A 20,494-nucleotide genomic window follows, 5' to 3' on the forward strand; every position below is an offset into this window, starting at 1 on the left:
GGCAGATTCTCCCCTCTGTTTTTGAAGAAGGCAATTAAAATTCCAAGTAGAGGAGGGTCAGGGTCATGTTCCGGAGAACACAGTGTATAATTTTCTGTTCCTGTTCTGTATGGTGACAGTTACTGTCTTTTGGGGGGAGTACTTTTCAAATGCTGTTTCTGTTAGAATAACTAGCTTAATATCTAGTTTGAGTGACATTGGTCACACATTGCTGTTTATCACATTTTGAGAAAAAATATGCAGTTGTTAATTTTTTTTTATTCCTTTAACTCTTTTAGACTCTTCTGTAAAATTAAATGCAGTGAACTTGGATTTGCTTGGCTTATTCAAGAAAGTATGAAAAATATCATTAAATCTTAATGAATTAAGGTCTCTGCTTTCTGACTTTTGTTCGCCAAATATTTCTAGATTATTTTCTTTTTGGAAGAAATTGCGCTAATAGGGAGAATCCTTAGGTAAGAGAGACACACCTCTACCCACAAGAATGGTAGAGTCACCGAATCAGGAATGTGGTGAGATGTCTGTAAGGAACAAGTAAAAGAATGAACAAACAACGAAGTGAGACTCTAGTTGCCAGCAGTCAAGTGTAAATGCCCTGAGCCCAGGCAGTTTGGGGATTTGAGAAATTCTAATTCTTTCTGTGGGAGTTTAGGCTAAGCTGGGTGGTGGCAGCGGCCAGACTCTTGGACAGTGTGTTACTGGTGACAGAAAAGCCTGGAATGGAAAACTGATCAGAGCAGTTCCTTTTGGATAATGGCTAAACAAGAGAGGAATCTCCACTTGGGCCAGGTGTGGAAGGTGTCTTGTGCACTTGTCCCAGCACATGCGAACTCTGCATGAACTAAGTGTTCTGTACAAAATAGCTGCAAGAATTTCCTGGGAAATAGGGTGGTACTCCCTTGAGAAGGTTCCTAGAAGCCACCAGGATGGCATTCTTCCCTGGCCTGGGATTACCAGAACCCACTCCATTAAAAATGAAATGAAGGGCTGGGGATGTGGCTCAAGCGGTAGCGCGCTCGCCTGGCATGCGTGCGGCCCGGGTTCGATCCTCAGCACCACATACAAACAAAGATGTTGTGTCCGCCGAAAACTGAAAAATAAATATTAAAAATTTAAATAAATAAATAAAATAAATGTATAAAAAAAAAGAAATGAAGCGGACACTTGTAATCCTAGTGGCTCAGGAGCCTGAGGCAGGAGGATTGCAAGTTCAAAGCCAGCCTCAGTAACAGCAAAGCACTAAGCAACTCAGTGAGACCCTGTCTCTAAATAAAATACAAAATATGGCTGGGGAGGTGGCTCAGTGGTCATGTGCCCCTGAGTTCATTCGCCAGTACCAAAAAAAAAAAAAAAAAGGCAGATTATCTTGATTTCAATTTGGCCAGGTGTAAGCAAGGGCTAGTATTTGGTGGCAGTGAAATTAATAAAAGTATTTTTGAGATGATGAGAAGCTGGGTGAGAAGGAAAGAGTTGGTATTTGACTTAATTGTAGGTTCTTTGAATTGTATCAGCTGGGGAAAACTGACTCACACCCAAATTAACATAATGTTCTAAGAGGGAAAACTTAATTACTTCTATTTGGGTATCTGCATTTTTGACTGATTTGATATTTTTTTCTCCTGGTCAGCTGCATGTTTTCTGAGAAGTCCTGGATAATAACAACAAAACCCTAGAGGAGAGGATGGTAGGTTCTGGAGTCAAAAATGATATTTAAAATAACTGCCATTCATTTAATATCAAACATATGCTAGGTACTGTGCCAAGTATTTTACTTAAAGCATATACATTCCAGCAGTCTTAAAAATCTCCAGAAGCCAGGGCTTCTCAAACCTTCACTTCTCAGACTCTTAAGACAAAAATGAAGAGATGCCACAAGCAGCCATTTCTGCCCAGGAGTAGGTCTCATCTATTCTTCTGTGAGGCTATCCTCAGTCATCCTTCATTGTGTTCATCCTTATTCCCAACAGTGCCTGAGCCACCCCCTGCTGATCTGACATTGTCCTTTCAGATCAAGACCTTACTTCCCAGAGATACCCCCACTCACCTCAAGAGGAAGAAAGAGCATACTACCCTGATGCTTCCAGGGTTGACTGCAGAGACGTGGTTCATATAAACATAGTAGATGGGCTCTCCAAAAATGTTTAATGCCTTCTCCAAGTGTCTTCCAAATGGGCCTGTGAGTAGAATCTGATTTGGCATATTAAGTACTGCTTATTGGTTTTTTTTTTTCATTTTATTAGTATTCTTTATTTTTTTTTTGTTCTTGTCACGTATTTTTTTTATTGGTTGTTCAAAACATTACAAAGCTCTTGACATATCATATTTCATACATTTGATTCAAGTGGGTTTTGAACTCCCAATTTTACCCCAAATACAGATTGCAGAATCACGTCGGTTACACACCCACAATTTTACATAATGCCCTATTAGTAACTGTTGTATTCTGCTACCTTTCCTATCCTCTACTATCTCCCCTCCCTCCCCTCCCATCTTCTCTCTCTACCCCATCTACTGTAATTAATTTCTCTCCTTGTTTATTTTCCCATTCCCCTCACAACCTCTTATATGTAATTTTGTATAACAATGAGGATCTCCCTCCATTACCATGCAATTTCCCTTTTCTCTCCCTTTCCCTCCCACCTCATGTATCTGTTTAATGTTAATCTTTTCTTCCTGCTCTTCCTCCCTGCTTTGTTCTTAGTTGCTCTCATTATATCAAAGAAGACATTTGGTATTTGTTTTTTAGGGATTGGCTAGCTTCACTAAGCATAATCTGCTCTAGTGCCATCCATTTCCCTGCAAATTCCATGATTTTGTCATTTTTTAGTGCTGTATAATACTCCATTGTGTATAAATGCCACATTTTTTTTTATCCATTCATCTATTGAAGGGCATCTGGGTTGGTTCCACAGTCTAGCGATTGTGAATTGTGCTGCTATGAACATCGATGTAGCAGTATCCCTGTAGTACGCTCTTTTAAGGTCTTCAGGGAATAGTCCAAGAAGGGCAATAGCTGGGTCAAATGGTGGTTCCATTCCCAGCTTTCCCAGGAATCTCCATACTGCTTTCCAAATTGGCCGCACCAGTTTGCAGTCCCACCAGCAATGTACAAGAGTACCCTTTTCCCCACATCCTCTCCAGCACTTGTTGTTGTTTGACTTCATAATGGCTGCCAATCTTACTGGAGTGAGATGGTATGTTAGGGTGGTTTTGATTTGCATTTCTCTGACTGCTAGTGATGGTGAGCATTTTTTCATGTACTTGTTGATTGATTGTATGTCCTCCTCTGAGAAGTGTCTGTTCAGGTCTTTGGCCCATTTGTTGATTGGGTTATTTGTTTTCTTATTGTTTAATTTTTTGTGTTCTTTGTATACTCTGGATATTAGGGCTCTATCTGAAGTGTGAGGAGTAAAAATTTGTTCCCATGATGTAGGCTCCCTATTTACCTCTCTTATTGTTTCTCTTGTTGAGAAAAAACTTTTCAGTTTAAGTAAGTCCCATTTGTTGATTCTTGTTATTAACTTTTGTGCTATGGGTGTCCTATTAAGGAATTTGGAGCCCGACCCCACAATATGTAGATCAGAGCCAACTTTTTCTTCTATCAGACGTAGAGTCTCTGATTTGATATCAAGCTCCTTGATCCACTTTGAGTTAACTTTTGTGCATGGCAAGAGGAGGGGATTCAGTTTCATTTTGTTGCATATGGATTTCCAGTTTTCCCTACACCATTTGTTGAAGATGCTATCCTTCCTCCATTGCATGCTTTTAGCCCCTTTATCAAATATAAGGTAGTTGTAGTTTTGTGGATTGGTTTCTGTGTCCTCTATTCTGTACCATTGGTCCACCCGCCTGTTTTGGTACCAGTACCATGCTGTTTTTGTTACTATTGCTCTGTAGTATAGTTTGAAGTCTGGTATTGCTATACCGCCTGATTCACACTTCCTGCCTAGCATTGTTTTTGCTATTCTGGGTCTTTTATTTTTCCATATGAATTTCATGATTGCTTTCTCTATTTCTACAAGAAATGCCGTTGGGATTTTGATTGGCATTGCATTAAACCTATAGAGAACTTTTGGTAATATCGCCATTTTGATGATGTTAGTTCTGCCTATCCATGAACAGGGTATATTTTTCCATCTTCTAAGATCTTCTTCTACTTCTCTTTTTAGGGTTTTGTAGTTTTCATTGTATAAATCCTTCACCTCTTTTGTTAGGTTGATTCCCAAGTATTTTATTTTTTTTGAGGATATTGTGAATGGAGTGTTTTTCCTCATTTCCGTTTCAGAAGTTTTGTTGCTGATATACAGAAATGCTTTTGATTTATGCGTGTTGATTTTATATCCTGCCACTTTGCTGAATTCATTTATTAGTTCTAGTAGTTTTTTTGTAGACCCTTTTGGGTCTTCTAGGTATAGAATCATGTCACCTGCAAATAGTGATAATTTAAGTTCTTCCTTTCCTATTTTTATGCCTTTAATTTCTTTCATCTGTCTAATTGCTCTGGCCAGTGTTTCGAGAACTATATTGAATAGAAGTGGTGATAGAGGGCATCCCTGTCTTGTTCCAGATTTTAGGGGGAATGCCTTCAATTTTTCTCCATTGAGAATGATGCTAGCCTGAGGCTTAGCATAGATAGCTTTTACTATGTCGAGGTAAGTTCCTGTTATTCCTAGTTTTTCTAATGTTTTGAACATAAAGGGATGCTGTACTTTGTCCAATGCTTTTTCTGCGTCTATTGAGATGATCATATGATTCTTATCTTTAAGTCTATTGATGTGGTGAATAACATTTATTGATTTCCATATATTGAACCAGCCTTGCATCCCAGGGATGAATCCTACTTGATCATGGTGCACAATTTTTTTGATGTGCCTTTGTATCCGATTCGCCAGAATTTTATTGAGGATTTTTGCATCTAGGTTCATCAGAGATATTGGTCTGTAGTTTTCTTTCTTTGAGGTGCTTATTGGTTTGTGATCCAGAAATTATATAGATTTTTTTTTAAACCAGTCTGGTACTTCAAGTAGAATCTTAATGGGATACCCTTTTTGAAATTAGCCACTAGACACATATACAAATGAATGAATTTATCCACATGGTAAAAATCAAAGCCTCTCCTAGTAGTGGATGAAGAAAAACCTTAGAAATCTGTGTAAGAAAATATGTGCAGAGCCTGAATCCTTAAAATCCTGGGGTCCTTCTAGGCAGCAAACAATGACTTCTTAGCAAAAATAACCATTGTTCTGAACTACATGTTTGTGTCCCCCTTCTCAAATTCATATGTTGAAACTAAACCACAAAAAGGAGGTAGGACCTTTTGAAATTAAATAGGTCTAGATGTGGTTATGAGAGTGAAGCCCCATGATGGGATTAGTGTCAGTATAAGAAGAGAAAGAGACTAGAGCTTTTATTCTTTCCCCTCCACCACTATGTGAGGTATAGTGAGAAGATGGCCATCTGTGAATCAGGAAGGGAGTCCTCAGCAAACATTAATCTGCTGGCACCTTGATCTTGGACTTGCCAGCTTTCAGAACAATAAGAAATGTATTTCTGATTTTTAAGTAATTCAACCAAAGCAATCTTAACAGCAGCCTGAACTGACTGAGACAACCATTCTTCCAACTCCCCTTGTCTGTGCCTGCATAACGGGAAAATCCTAGTTTGCAGTTTTTCAAAAGGCACCTAAAAATGTATTTGTAGTGTTCACTTACGTGTAAGGAAGCAAAGACTCTTAAGTTAAGATTTTGGCCATGTGTCATAAGGAAGGAAAATGCTTTCAGCTTAGTGAGATTATACAGGTTATTTCAGGGAGCTGTGTAGAATAGTACTATTGAGTGCAGAAGGGTGCATTCTACCTGCTAAGGTTTTTGGGAGTCTGAGAACCGAGTGTGATCTTACATGGGAAAGCACCTGTGACATAGGAGGTTCTTGGAAAAAGTTGATGGATTTAAAGATAAATTTTTGTCTTTTTAGAAACTTCCCCCCAAATAGAGATGGTTAATATCATAACAAATTATAATAATGGTGTTTTATTGAGCGCCTACTATTTTGACAGCCTGTGGTAGAAACTAAAAGTGCCCATCCACATGCTATCTTCCTCTCTTTCCAGTTTGCTCTTTCCATGCTGCTTCTTCCATTCAGTAGCAAACATGGTGACCCCATGTGGAAATGGAGGAGCCAAATGTGGAAGCATCCTGGGTCCCTGGGTGTACTGAGAGCAGAAGTCCCTGTCAACCAATATCACAATTTATGAACACAAAAAATAAACTTCTGTGTTAAACCATTCAAATATCAGGGTTTGTCTTTTGCATTAGCTGGCACAGTTACTTAAACTCATTAATATATGCCTTCTATTTCTGTTTTTAGGCTTAAATATTTTACTTAAAAGGTAGTAGTTTATATAGTCTTGTTTTCAAAAAAATTCTGAAAATACAAATCAATCAACATTTTCTCCTTTAAAGTTCCTCCAGAATAAAACATCCTCCTTTGAGGTAACTACATTTGTTTCTGGTGTGTATCATTTTAAAGCTTATTCTAGGATGTTCCATAAATTTATGTATTATAAAAATATACTTCTTTCCATATAGTTGGTAATAATATACACATTGACCTTGCACTTAACTTTGTCACTTAGTAAAGTGAGTGCAAGATCTCTCCATGACAGCGCATATAGATCTACTTCACTTTTATAACTACCCCCTAGAATTCTGAATTATTTGAGTGCTGTGGTTAAACACTATCCTGATGGATGCATACATTGTTTCCTGTTTGTTGCTATGATTAATAGAACTCAAATTAACATATTTGAACATGAGTTCTTGAAAAAAATGTATGTTTTCCTATGAGAAAGACATAAATGCAGAAGTTTTTTTAAGTGCAAAAGACATGAATATGTTATGTATTTTTTATAGACAATTGGCAAAAATTTATTCTTAAAAGGCCATAACAGTATATTTTTTTTAAAAGATTCTGTATATGGCTGGGTGCAGAGGCACATGCTTGTATTTCCAGTGGCTTGGAAGCTGAGGCAGAAGGATCACAAGTTCAAAGCCAGCCTCAGCAACTTAGGCCCTAAGCAACTTAGTGAGAACCTGTCTCAAAATAAAAAACAAAAGAGGGCTGGGAATGGGGGCTTGGAATATAGCTCAATTGGTAGAGTGTTTGCCTTGCATGCACAAGGTCCTGGGTTCAATTCCCAGCACCACCAAAAGAAAAAAAGGGGGGCTGCGAATGTGGCTCAGTGGTTAAGTGCCCCTGGGTTCAGTCCCTGGTACAAAAAAAAATACTGTTTTTGAATATACTACATTTTCACATTTTATCAATCTTTAATTTTAGTCAAAATTATAGGTGAAAAATGTTATGTCACTGTTATTTTACTTGTGTTTCCTATTTTTTCACTGCATTAAGCAGAAAATCACTTGTCTCTATAAAGCTGGATTTATGTAATGATATCCAGAATAATGGGATTCTTTCAATGGCATAATTTAAAATTCTGTAATATCAACCACATATTTCCCCTTTATAAGCAGGAAAGCAAGGATCTGGTCAGAATATTTAAGAACAAGGGTATACGACCAGAAAGGACATCCTCAACTAATGAGAGGCTTTGGAAGGATGCAGAGGAGAGCAATTGCCATAGTATGTAAGTTAAACCCCAAGAAAAGCCAATGCAGAGAGCCCAAGGCCAGCTGTCACTCAGAGCTCTGAATCCAGTGGTTAGTATAGGAGGGAAAAGCGTCCAGAAAGAGAGAAGGTGGGGAATCTGGGTGGGGAGGGTGCAGGCCCAGGACAACTTACACAGATGGGCTTGGGGAATCCCTGAATCATCAATACCAGCTGAAGCTTCAGTGTGGTCTGAGTACGCAGGTCAACTGAAGGTGCAGACCAGTAGCATGCCAGATGCCACACCCTGCCTTAGAGTCACCCCATGTCCTGTCAGAAGGAGCATGGCTGGGTCTCCCACACCATTGTGTGAGCCACCTCTCTTGACCACGCTAGTGGTCCTCCAGGGCACAATGATCAGTGTCCCAGACCTGGAGCTGTCTCAATGCCTGCTGGAGGCTCTATGCTCTCCTCCATGGTAGACCTCCTCCCTAGAGGCTGGGGCTGTGTGAGTAAGTGGTGGGAGTGACTGACAGCGGGCAGTTGAGACAGGCAGGAGCACCATTGAGCAGTGGAAGGGAGTGTGCAGCTCAAGGAAAGGGGATGAATTGGTGTGGGGGGAATGGCCTGGGGCTAGTTACCTCATGCAGATAAAGGGCTGGGGTCCAACATGCCTTGAAAAATGATCCAGATAGTGTACCCACCTCAGACCATCTCCCTTGGATTCTGGGCCATTGGCACTCTAGAGGGCATTTGTGCTGTGGCTATGACTGCTGACTTACATTGCCACCAGATACTATCTGGGATAGAGGATTGGATAAAGTGCAGGCATTGGCAGGGTACTTGAAGATGGCTTGCTTCCTTGTGGAACTAATGAGATGGGGGGCGGGGTGCAAAACAAGAACTATCATGTATCATGGTTGAGAACATTCCCACATTGAAGGTGATGTTTGAGCCCAAGGACAAGATACCAGTGTCTATACTCTGTGTGGTAGTTTCCCGTGGGAATTCTGAAGTCACAGTACTTTAGGTTTCTTCCATGTAGGCAGAAAGCCCAGGCAGGGGACAGGTTCTACATTTCAAATCATTGAATATGACCCTCCAGTACTTTGATTCATTAATTCTTTTATTTATTCATATAGCCAGCAAATATTGATGGAACATATGATGAGTTATGAATATCAAGTAAATACAGCAAAGGAAAATGACAAGGTGCTCAGTTCAGGCTCTGGGTGAGAGAAGGGGAGGAGACAGATTGAAAAGGATTTTAGGGAAATTTTGTGAAATGCTGGAGGAGTGTATAATCATTTGAGTTCTGAAAGTTGCTGATGAGGTAGAATTTTTCCTCTTAACTGAGATTGAGGAGAAAGGAGAAAGAGTTGGTGGTGACTTGAATTATCAGTAAAGATGAGGATGGGTGGGTTGGAGGAGGTCAGTGTGGGCCATTCAGAGGGTGAAGCTGTGTGGCTGGCTACGTAGGCAAAGCTGTGCAGTGAACAGGAGGAATTATAGCTTGGACTATCAGGGGAGGGTTTGGGGCTAGAGACTATGTTGAGCTGCATTAGTGGAAGGTCATTTGAACCCACAGGTTGAAGGAAAATTGAGTGTTGTGTACAAAGTGGTTTTCATGCACTCTCTGATGTCATTGCTTCTGCTAACACAGTTGGCAACCCAAAAGAACCCAACACAAAGTTTAATCAATCAAGGGAAGACTTTAAAGGGAAACAATATTCACCCAGAAATCTACCACTTTTCCTGTGCTTCCTTTTGGATTTTTTTTTTTTTTTTTTTTTTGGTGCTAGGGATCAAACCCAGGGTTTGTGCATGCTAATTCTCTACCACTGAGCCGCATCAGCCTCTTCTGTTTCCTTAAACACACACACTCACAGAGATATGTGTATTTGTGACTCATATTATATACACAATTATATAGTCTGAGTTTTCAATCTCACATCTGCAATGTCAGGTCATTTTTAAGGGTCTGCTCTTGGCATCCTTTGTCCAAGGTGGAGGTAACACACATCAGTATACCCAGACACTAGCTCCGCTAGCCTAGCGTGTCTGTTTAAGGCAGCAGTAACTAAAGTATCTCACACAAACACCTGAAATGAGGAGTGTTTTTAAAAATTCCTGGTCTGTGTAGGATTACTGGTCATTGTGCCAGGGCCTTGTATACAAAGGAGAAAACAATCTACGCACCCGATGGAACCTAGAACAGTCCAACACAACAATCAATAGTATACTTTCATTTCTCCCTTCTCAGCATCTAACCTACTGTTGGTATATATTTTAATTCTAGGTGTGTTGTGAACACCAGTACATTGTTATTTCTTTTACTTTAAGCTGTCAATTATCTCTAATGACATCTATATAATGAGGAAAACATCTTTATATTTACCATTATAGTTTTAAATTTTGGTGCTCCTCATTCCTTTTGGAGATCCAGAGCTCTACCTGGTATCATTTTCCTTTTGCCTGCAGGATCTATTTTAACATTTCTTGTAGTGAACATTTGTTGGTCATTAATTCTTTCAGGTTGTGTATTTATGAAAAAGCCTTTATTTCACCTTTGTTTTTGAAATATATTTTCATTGGGGTTAGAAATCTGGATTTAGGGTTTTTTTTTCAGTACTTTAAATATATTGTTTCATTTTCTCCTTTCTTTTTGTAACTGTCATAAAAAACTAATACTGAAACATAAATTTGACCATTTTTAAAATTATTTTTTAGTTATAGTTGGACCCAATATCTTTATTTTATTTGTTTATTTTTAATGTGGTGCTGAGGATCGAACCCAGGGCCTCACACATGCTGGGTGAGCACTCCACCACTGAGCCACAGCCCCAGCCAGTAAATTTGACCATTTAAACAACTTTAAAGTATAAGTCAGTGGCACTTAAAGTGAGCAATTAAGGATATTCACAATGTTGTGTGATAATCATCACTATCTAGTTCCAGAACTTCTTCCTGACCCCCAACAGAAAGCCTGTACTCATTATGCAGTCACTTCCCATTCCCCCATCCCCCAAGGCACTAATCTTACTGTCTCTATGGATGAGCCAATTTGCATATTTCATTTAAGTAGAATCATATAATATGTGGCCTTTTATTGTTTTGACAAGAAATCTGCTGTCATCTCTTTTTTTCTTTGTACATAAAGTAGGTTTCTGGCTAATTTTAGGGTTCTGTCTTTAGCACTAATTTTAAGCAATTTGAATATTATGTACCTCAATATAGTTTTCTTCACATTCTCATTTTTGGATTTCAGTGGAACTATGATTTTCATCAAATTTGGTACTTTTTAGTAATTTCTTCAAAAATATTTTTCTATTCCTCCTTTCTTTTTTTCACTTGTGGTATCTCCAAATGTATTAGGTTACTTGAAGATACCTTACGGTTTTGTACTCATTAGTTTGAATATTTTTTTTTTCTGAGATTTATTATGGAAGGTTTTTATGCTATAAATTCAAATTAAAGTTTTTCAATATTTTTTCCCCAATTCAGACATTGCAGTTCTCTCAAAGTTCATTTAGGGCCATTTTGTATCTCCCATGTCCATATTTGACATATTTAAGTTTTCCTTTTTTTTTTTTTTGTGGTGCTGGAAATGGAACCCAGGGTCTTGTATATGCTAGGCAAACACTCTACCACTGGGCTATACCCCCAGCTTTGAACATACGGAATACAATCATAACAACTGTTTTAATGCCCTTCCCTAATTCCATCAATTGTGTTGTTTCTAAGTCAGTTTCAATCAATTGAATTTTTTCTCATTGTTGATCCTGTTTTGCTGCTGCTTTGCATGCCTGTTAATTTTGATTAGATGCTAGACCTTATGGGTTTTACCTTATTGAGTACTGGATATTTTTATAGTTCTCTATGTAAATATCCTTGAGCCTTGTTCTGAGACACAGTTAGGTTAATTAGAAGTAGTATGATCCTTTGCATTTTATTAGTTTCCTAAGGTTGCCATAACTAAGTACCACAAATTAGGTGGCTTAGAATAACAGTAATTTATTCTTTCACAGCTCTGGAAGCTAAAGGACAAAATGAAGTTATCAGCAGGATGGTTCTTCTGAGAGTTCTGAGGATGAATCTGTTCATGTCTGTCCCCTAGCTTCTGGTGATGACCAGCAATCCATGGTACTTCTTGACTTATAAGTATATTACTCTAATCTCTGCGTCCATGTTCACATGCTGTTCAACTTCTGTGCCTGTTTTCAGAACCCCTTAAAAGGACAGCAGTGTTCACCCCACTTTAATATGACTTCAACTGAAATAACTACATCTGAAAAGACCTTCTTCTTTCCAAATAAGGTCACATTCACAGGTATTGGGAGTTAGGACTTAAATGTAGTTTTTTGGAGAGTAACACAATTCAACGAAAAATACATTTTTTTAAAACTTTGTTAGAGAAGTCCCAGAACAGTGTTTAACCTATAGTTAATATTGCTTTACTCCTAAGCAAAACTCCTAATCAATGATCTAGGAATTAAGTTTTCTATTCTGTCCTATGGGATCAGGAGCTATTTCTGGTCCCATGTGGCATTCTCTCAGTGCAACTCTTTCCTCTCTGGTATTCTGTCCTACAAATTCTGGCCTCATTGGCTTTCATGGACTCCTAACTCCATCTCATCAACTCAAGGACTCTGCCAGACTTCTCCCTTTACACTGTGGTCTATAGTCTCTCCCATGGCAGTAATCTGAGACAATTGTCCAGCTCACCCCATTTGTTTCCATGTCTGAGATCACTGTCCTATAGTGCCTGTTGTTCGATAAATTGAAAATCATTGTTTCATCTATTCATTATTGTTTTAGCAATTTCAGTTTCACCATTACCCTTAGTAACCCACAAGTTAAATTTTTGCCTCATGTTACTGTGACCTTTTGTTCTGTTGACCTAGAATTATTAATCCCAGGAGACACAACACTTATTTCATTGATATAGAAATTAAGACTGCCACCTGACCACATGGGGCTTCTCATGCCTCGGAATCTACTAAGAAGGGAGTTATAGTGTTAGCTGGGATATTGATTCTGACTATCAAGGGGAAATTAGACTACTAGTCACTCTATAATGGAGTTAAAGAAGAGAATATTTGGAATACAGGAGACCCCTGCCCTGTGACTATAGTCTGTGAACAACTACAACTACTCAGTCCAAGAAAGGCTGTCTCTACCTTAATTTCAAAGGGTGTGACAAATGTCCAATAGAAGCATAGGGGCAAGGCCAGTTGGCAGTGCCATTGGGGAATGATTTCAACCCTGATAGCTGAGGTTTGGTTGGCCATAGTATGGCACCCTGCTGATCTTTAGGGCCCTCTGTCACAGTGGGCCTGAAAGGCAAAGTAGAGCAAGACAGGAGGATTATTCTCCAGTCTTAAGTTCTCTTTTCCTGTTTGTCCCTTTTAGAATCATGTTCTACCATTGTATTTTGGAAGCAAGTACCATGCTTGATTACTCAGATTCACAACTAGAGAAGAATTTTGCTTCAGGTTAAATATACCTTGAGTTTTACCCATATATAATTTAAATGAGTCCTTGAACTCCTATATTAAAGTTGATAATAGAATGAATTAAGATTTTGGGGGCTGTTGGGATGAATGCATTTTGAATGTGAAAAAAAGAATTTGGGGAGGTTAGAGGTAGATGTTATGGACTGAATATTTATGCCTCCCCCAAATTAATATGTTGAAACTCTAACCCTCAGTGGGATGATATTAAGAGATGGGGCTTTATGGTGATGAGTAGGTCATGGAGGTGGAGCATTCACATATGGGATTAGTTCCCTTATGAAAGAGACCATCACTCCACTTCTTCCATGCGAGGACATAGCAAAAAGTTGGCAATCTGCAACCTGGAACCCAAACTTGCTAGCACTCTGATCTTGGAATCCCAGACCCCAAAAGTGGTAAGAGAAAAAAATTACATTGTTCATACACCACCTAGTCTAATATATGTTGTTACAGAAGCCTGAATAGACTAAGATGTGGTCTTTGCAAGGAAGTAACTGAGCACAACCCACAATTAAGAAGTAAAAGTTTCTTCTACCTGAGGGGAGAGTATCTACATAATTAATTTAGAATTCTTCTGCAAAATGATTGTCTATGTTCTTATATTTATTCAAATATTTTTTGCACTGTGGAATCACGGGCATTTCTTTTGTACTTAAGGCTGTAATTTAACACTACTTTATTTAGTTCCTCAAATTCTATCAACTATGGTCACTTGGAATTTATTCAGTTGGTTCTTCTGTTCCTTTGAGGTATTTCCATTCTTGTGTTGTCCTTGTTTGTTTTGAAGAACTCCCTTACTTTCTAGCACAATGAGCTGTCTAGTTCTTCTTGTTATGTTTCTTGACCCAATCCTGGAATAAATCATTTTATCAAGGGTCCTTTAAATGAGAATGATTTGCTAGGTATGATTACTACTGCGGGGGTGTCATTTCTTCTAGGTCCATTCAGCTGAAAGAATAAGGAAATACATGTTTGTTCATAGCATTTACATTTTAGAATCCTCAGAGAGATGCTCCGTGTTTCTTTCTAGGGTTTATAATTGCTTTCAGTGTGGGAAGAGACTAGGTAGATTGTGATTATTACTTCTTAACCCTAGATAATTTACATTTAATTATTGATCGTATTGGATTTAAATGTACCATCTTGCTAATTTTTACTATATTTGCCCATATAGTTACAGTTTTTTCTCTTTTCCAGTCTTTTTTTTCCTGTTAAGAATTTTTATTACTCCATTTTATCTCCATGATTCATTATGTATCATTTGTATTTTATAGTGGAAATTCTCTTGTTTTACATAAATATCAACTTTTACATATCACATTCTACTTATAATAATATTATACCACTTCAGGTCTACCATAAGAACCTCACAAGAATAAATTTCCATTTCCTTCCTCCAATTCTTTGGGCTATAATTATCACATATTTTATTTCTTCATGTATTATAAATTCCTTAATACATTGTTTCTGTTTTTACTTTACTCCTGAGATCTTCACGTAAAAAAAATAGATAGTAAATATTTTAGGCTTTACAGGGCATATGGTACCTATTGCATTTTTTTTTTTTTTGCAATCCTTTAAAAATATCTTAGCTCACAGGCATACGTAAACATGTCCTGGACTGGATTTTGTTCACAGGCATGTTTGCCAATCCATGCTTTAGATATTCAATCATCTTTTAAGGTATCTTTTACAAATAGAAAACGTCTTTTATATTTACTCTCATTTTACTATTTCTGTTGCTCTTTCTTTCTTTATGTAGATCTACATTTCCATTTGTTATCTTACTCCATCTGCATGAAAACTTTTCTCTTTTCTTTAACATTTCTTATAGTGCAGGCTTGCCAGCAATGAATTTTCTCAGTACACCCCCCCCACACACCAGCTTTTGGTTTCTTTTCCAAGACTTAAAGATATATCTCTTTTGTCTTCTGCTTTGCATTTCAGTGAATTTGCTACAGTTCTTACTTTGGTTTCTATGTATATAATATTTCTTTTTCTTTTTGTTGTCCTCAAGATTTCCTCTTAATTTTGGGTTTCATCAGCTTGAATATTATATTCTTTCTGCTTATCCATCTTAGTGTTCCCTAAACTAGTTGTATCTGTGAGGTTTTTGATTGATTGATTGGTTTCATTTTCCATTAATCTTGAAAAATTCTTGGCTATCATTTCCTCAAATATATCTTATACACCCCCTCTTTTACACAAACACATACAGGCACACATATTCTCTTTCTGAAACTTCCATAACACTTACTCTAGATGATTTGATTTTTCATGCCACTTTGGATGGTCTGTTTTGTTTTTTTACATTTTGATGGGGTGGTCAATACTCCGACAGAGCAGGTTCCTGCTCAGGAGGTGTGAGCCACCTGGGAAAATAAAAAGTCTGAAATAATCAGTAAGAAATAAGACAAAGCCAAAGATTAGATTTTAAAAAGCAGAGTGCTTAATGGATCTTCCTATTGCTATCTAACAGGACTGGAGACCTGAGCTGGGTTTGCAAGAGCCGGCTACATCAATAACAGAAAATCTCGAAGGAAGCACACGACACACAGAAATACCTTTTGCTTGCAGGAATCAGGAATGGCTCTCAACCTTAAGAGTTTATTGAAAAAAGAGAGAGAGTATAGCTGAACTCACATTTTTATTGAGGAAAGCTGTCCGATAGGACATTCTATCCAAAAAAGATGAAGGGTAGTATTACAAAAGAAGGAGGAGGTAGCCCACTCCCATTGGGTAATGCCTACTCCCAGAGCTTCACTCCCCTGTGGAGCTCAGGTGAGGTCCACCTGCTTTTGCAGGCAGTGAAGCCAATTCCACAGTTGGCTCAAGGTTAAGGGTGCTCAGCTCCTCTGTGCTCAAAGGCTAAGGGTGCTCAGCTCCTTTTCATGGTGGCTCCTGACATCTTCCAGTCCTGATAGAAACTAGAACTGAACAACTGAAAAAGGTCCCAATTCTTTATTTAAGGGGGAGGACATCAAAGGCAGGGATAAGGGTTCAGTAGGAGGAATCTCGTTTCAGTGATTGCTTCTCTTGTGGCAGGAGTCTTGCAGTAAACAGGTTGATTGGCATTTGGCAAGCTACTCCCATCTCCAGGAGGCTGTTTGGCTCTAGCAGTTTTACTCCAATCTCCAGAGCTGAGCCTGAACCTGAGCTGGAGGTAGAACAGGGCACTAACGTAGATTAGGCATTCTGGAACCAGTGGTTTCCGCTGAGAGTTCCCAAGACCAGGCTTCCCTGCCCAATGGCTCCAATGTCACCCAGTTCACACAGGACTCATAGATGGCTTCCCGTAACATCTTATTCATACTTGTGCTTCATTTAAAATAAATTCTGTTGATTTAGCTCAGGTTCATTGCCTTTTTCCTCTGCAGCTTCCAGTGTTTTAAGACACCTATTGACAGAACTTTTTTCCCCATATAGTATTTAAAATTCTAGCATTTCTACTTGATTTTTATTATTTATATCTCTCTGATGAAATTTACTCATCTCTTCATGTATATGGTCTGCCTTTTCCCCTAGATTATCATAATTGTTCAGTCTCTTTATAAATAGCCAATATCTAGGTCATTTCTGATTCCAGTTTGTTTATTTGCTTATTCTCTTGGCAATAGGTTGATTATTCTTCACTTTTTGTGTTTCTGATATGAGTACCAGGAATATTACAGGATTATTAACTGCTGACTATATTAACTAGTGAATGTGTATTGATTGAATATTGAAGGACTATAAGCATGTGCCCATGATGTAATGTGAACTGCAGAACTTAGACTTAAACCATGAACATAGATAGACTTAAGTTAGTGATGTCAGAGTTTACACATGGGGTGTAACCAGGTACACCCTAGACCTCACCCAGTTACCAGCTGCAAGCACAACTGAACTAGAACTTAAAAGCCCAGACTTCTGGGTGCTGATGGGACTAACAGGACCCGGACAGAGAGACAGAGATCTCCATTGCTGTTGTCCTCCCTGCACCAGACTCCTCTGGCCCAGATTGAGTTCTAGCAACCCAGACTTAAGACACATCACAGGTGAGTATCTAGGACCCTTGAGTGTAGACTCAGTTAGGACTTAGAATTAGGATGTGATTCTGAAGTGTGATGAGCATTAATAAAATAGATTTAATTGACTCTAGCTGCGCCTCAGACTGAGTCTAAAGTAACCTCTCGTGACAGTTTCCTAAGTTTTTAAACTGAGTGCCAGAATCTTTTGTAGAATAGTAAAGACCTAAGTAAAAAGACTTTGTGCCTTAGAATTGGCATGCCTTGTTTTGCTAGGCTGTTAGTGTAGTGACATTGTTAATTTAGTCAGCAGTTTAGCTGGGTCTGGGTTTTGTTGTTGCTGTCAGTTTCAAATTTTTCCACATGCGGGTTGTTTTACATGTGCATAGAGTGGAAACTGTGATTCTGGAGGGTTTTTCTTGGTGTTCCTGTTTTTCCTGCAGGTTTCAACAGTCCCAGCAAAGCATGTTCTTTGTCCCCAACACACTCCACATTGGTAGACTTCTGTAGCTCTTCATTTAGTGCTAGTGTTGTGGTGGCAGTGGTCAGTGAAAGACAGAGATTCAACCAAGAGATTTTATTGGGAGGGCTGCCAGAAGGGGAAGAAAAGGAGAGGAAGAGAGCAGAAAAAGAGAGGAGAAAGCAGTAGAAAGGAGAGGAAGAGAGCAGAGAGTAGAGAAAGATTGCAGAGAGCAATCTAGATTGAACTCTAGATAGGGCAAAGAGGTGGGAGGGGAAGGGAGGGGGCATGGGGGTAAAAAAGATGGTGGAATGAGATGGACATCATTACCCTAAGTACATATATGAAGACATAAATGATGTGAATATACTTTGTTTACAACCAGAGTTATGAAAAATTGTGCTCTACATGCGTAATATGAATTGTAATGCATTCTGCTATCATATATAACAAATTAGAATAAAAAATAATTAAACAAAAAAAGAAAGTTCAGAGGTGAAATGATTGGGTTATGAGAGCCTTAACCTTATCAGTGCATCAGTCCACTGATATGGATTAACTGGGAGTAACTATAGGAAGGTAGTGTGTGGCTAGAAGAAGTAAGTCACTGGGGCCATGCCTTGGGTTTTATATTTTGTCCCTGGTGAGTAGAGCTCTCTCTCTCTGCTTTCTGATTGCCATGTTCTGAGCTGCTTTCCTCCTCTACTCCTTTCCACCATGATGTTCTGCCCCACCTGGGGCCGAAAAACAATGGAGTCAGCTGTCTATGGACTAGGACCTCTGAAACCATGAGCCCCAATTAAACACAGTGAGGAAGCATTCATTTTAAGCCTGGAACGTAGTTTACAGAAACTGACTATGCTGGCTTTTTTATCTCAGGCCACCATCCTGTAGAATGGTGAGAAAATAAATTTCCATTGTTCAAGTCACCCAGTCTCTGATATTTTGTTACGGTAGCCCAAGTTAAAACATTCCTTAACATAATAAATGGCATCTGTGAAAGACTATAGCTAACACCATAATTAGTGGTGAAACACTGAGCATTTTTCCCTTAAGATCAGATGCAAAATGAGGACATAATAGTATTTTCAATAAATGGTATTAGGACAATTGGATAGTCAAATGCAGAAATTAAATTAGACCTCTACCTTAAACTGCACACAACAGTTACTCAAATGGATCAAAAGTTTTATGCAAGAATTGAAATTACAAAACTCTTATAAGAAAACATAGGTGTTGATCTTTGTGAGGGTGGATTAAACATTGATTTCTTTAATATGACAGCAAAACCACAGCAAAACAAACTCATACATTGTACTTCATTAAAATAAAAAAAACATAAAACTTCCAAAAAACACCATAATAAAGTGAGAAAGCAACTCACAGAGTGGGGGAAAGTATTTGAATCATATATCTAATAAGGGACCTGTATCTAGAGTACATTAGGAACATGTACAACTTAAACATAAAAAAGTAAACAACCCCAATTGAAAAATTGAGAAAGGATTTAAAACATTTTCCCCAAAAAGATATACAAATGGTCAATAAGATGAAAAGATGCTCAACATTATTAGCAAATGGGGAATGCAATTCAAAACCATAATAAGATAACACTTCAAATGCTATAGGATAACTATAATCAAATGACAGATAATAGTATTGGCAAAGATGTGGAAATATTGGAATTCTTGTGTTTTGCTTGTGTAGCAAGTTTGGAAAACTTCCTCAGAAAGTTAATATAATTTTACCATTTTACTTAGAAATTTCACTCCTATGTAGACAAGAGAAATAAGAACAGATACCTACACAAGAACTTGTATAGTACTGCATTAATGTGTTAATCATTTTACTGATACTGAAACAAAATACCAGAGATAATAAATTTATAGAGAGGAAAGGTTTGTTTTGGCTCCATTTTGAAGGTTTCAGTCCATCGTTGGTTGACCCCATTGCTTTTTGACTTCTTGTGAGATAGCACACCATGTGCAGAGAACCATGTAGCAGAAAAAAGCTACTCCCCTCATGAGCAGGATGTGAAAGAGAAGAAGGAAGGGCTGGGTCCTACTAGTCCCTTTAAGGACACATGCCCAAGTGACTTAAAGACCACCTACTATGTCCTACCTCTTAAAGTTTCTACTACCTCACAATAGTGCCAAGCTGGGGACTAAGGCTTTAACACTGAAACATAGTTCAGTGGTAGAGCACTTGGCTAGCATGCACATGGCCTTGGGTTCTATTCTTAGCATCACAAAAATTAAAAAAAAAAAATAGTCAGGGCCTAACCCCATTGCAACCTTCTGCAAAAGCAAGACTTGGACCTAATTTTATTTTTAAAGCCACCATAGCCGAGCTGGGGGTATGGCTCAGTGGCAGAGCACTTGCCTCGACATGAGGCACTGGGTTCCATCCTCAGCACCACATAAAAATAAATAAACAAAGATATTGTGCCAAGTGTAACTAAAAAAAAAATATTTTAAAAAAAGCCTCCACAGGTAATTCTGACATATGTACTTGGTTATAAGAACCAGTGGTTTAAAATCAAATCTATTTTTAGTTGCACTTCTATGTATTTTCTAATGTAATAGAAAATAGTCTTTCTTCCCATTTTGCTGGGGCGATGTTGGTGGAGAGAAGAAGAAAGCTGAATGGACCCCACTCGGACCTTGTAATATACTTCAACAGTGGAATTGCCTGCTCCTACTAAAAAGAATAAGATATAGGATAAAAATTCATAATACAAGCTGGATGGAGTATAATTCCAGAGACTCATAAGCTGAGGAAGAAATATTGCAAATTTGAGGCCAGCCTCAGCAATGTAGTAAGGCCTTGTCTCAAAATAAAAAGGGCTGGACTTTAGATCAGTAGTAAAGTGCCCCTGCGTTCAATTCCCAGTACAAAAAAAAAGAAAG

At 38.3% G+C, this 20,494-nt stretch overlaps 1 non-coding gene across 1 annotated transcript; it reads left to right on the plus strand.

The window, feature by feature from the left end:
* Positions 1 to 7,135: 7,135 nt before the first annotated feature.
* Trnaa-ugc (transfer RNA alanine (anticodon UGC)) lies at positions 7,136 to 7,207 on the plus strand. Its single transcript has one exon. It is a non-coding gene; the product is annotated as a tRNA-Ala (tRNA).
* The last annotated feature ends 13,287 nt before the right edge of the window (positions 7,208 to 20,494 follow it).

The sequence above is a fragment of the Marmota flaviventris genome, chromosome X (assembly GCF_047511675.1).
Source record: "Marmota flaviventris isolate mMarFla1 chromosome X, mMarFla1.hap1, whole genome shotgun sequence".
NCBI lineage: Eukaryota > Metazoa > Chordata > Mammalia > Rodentia > Sciuridae > Marmota > Marmota flaviventris.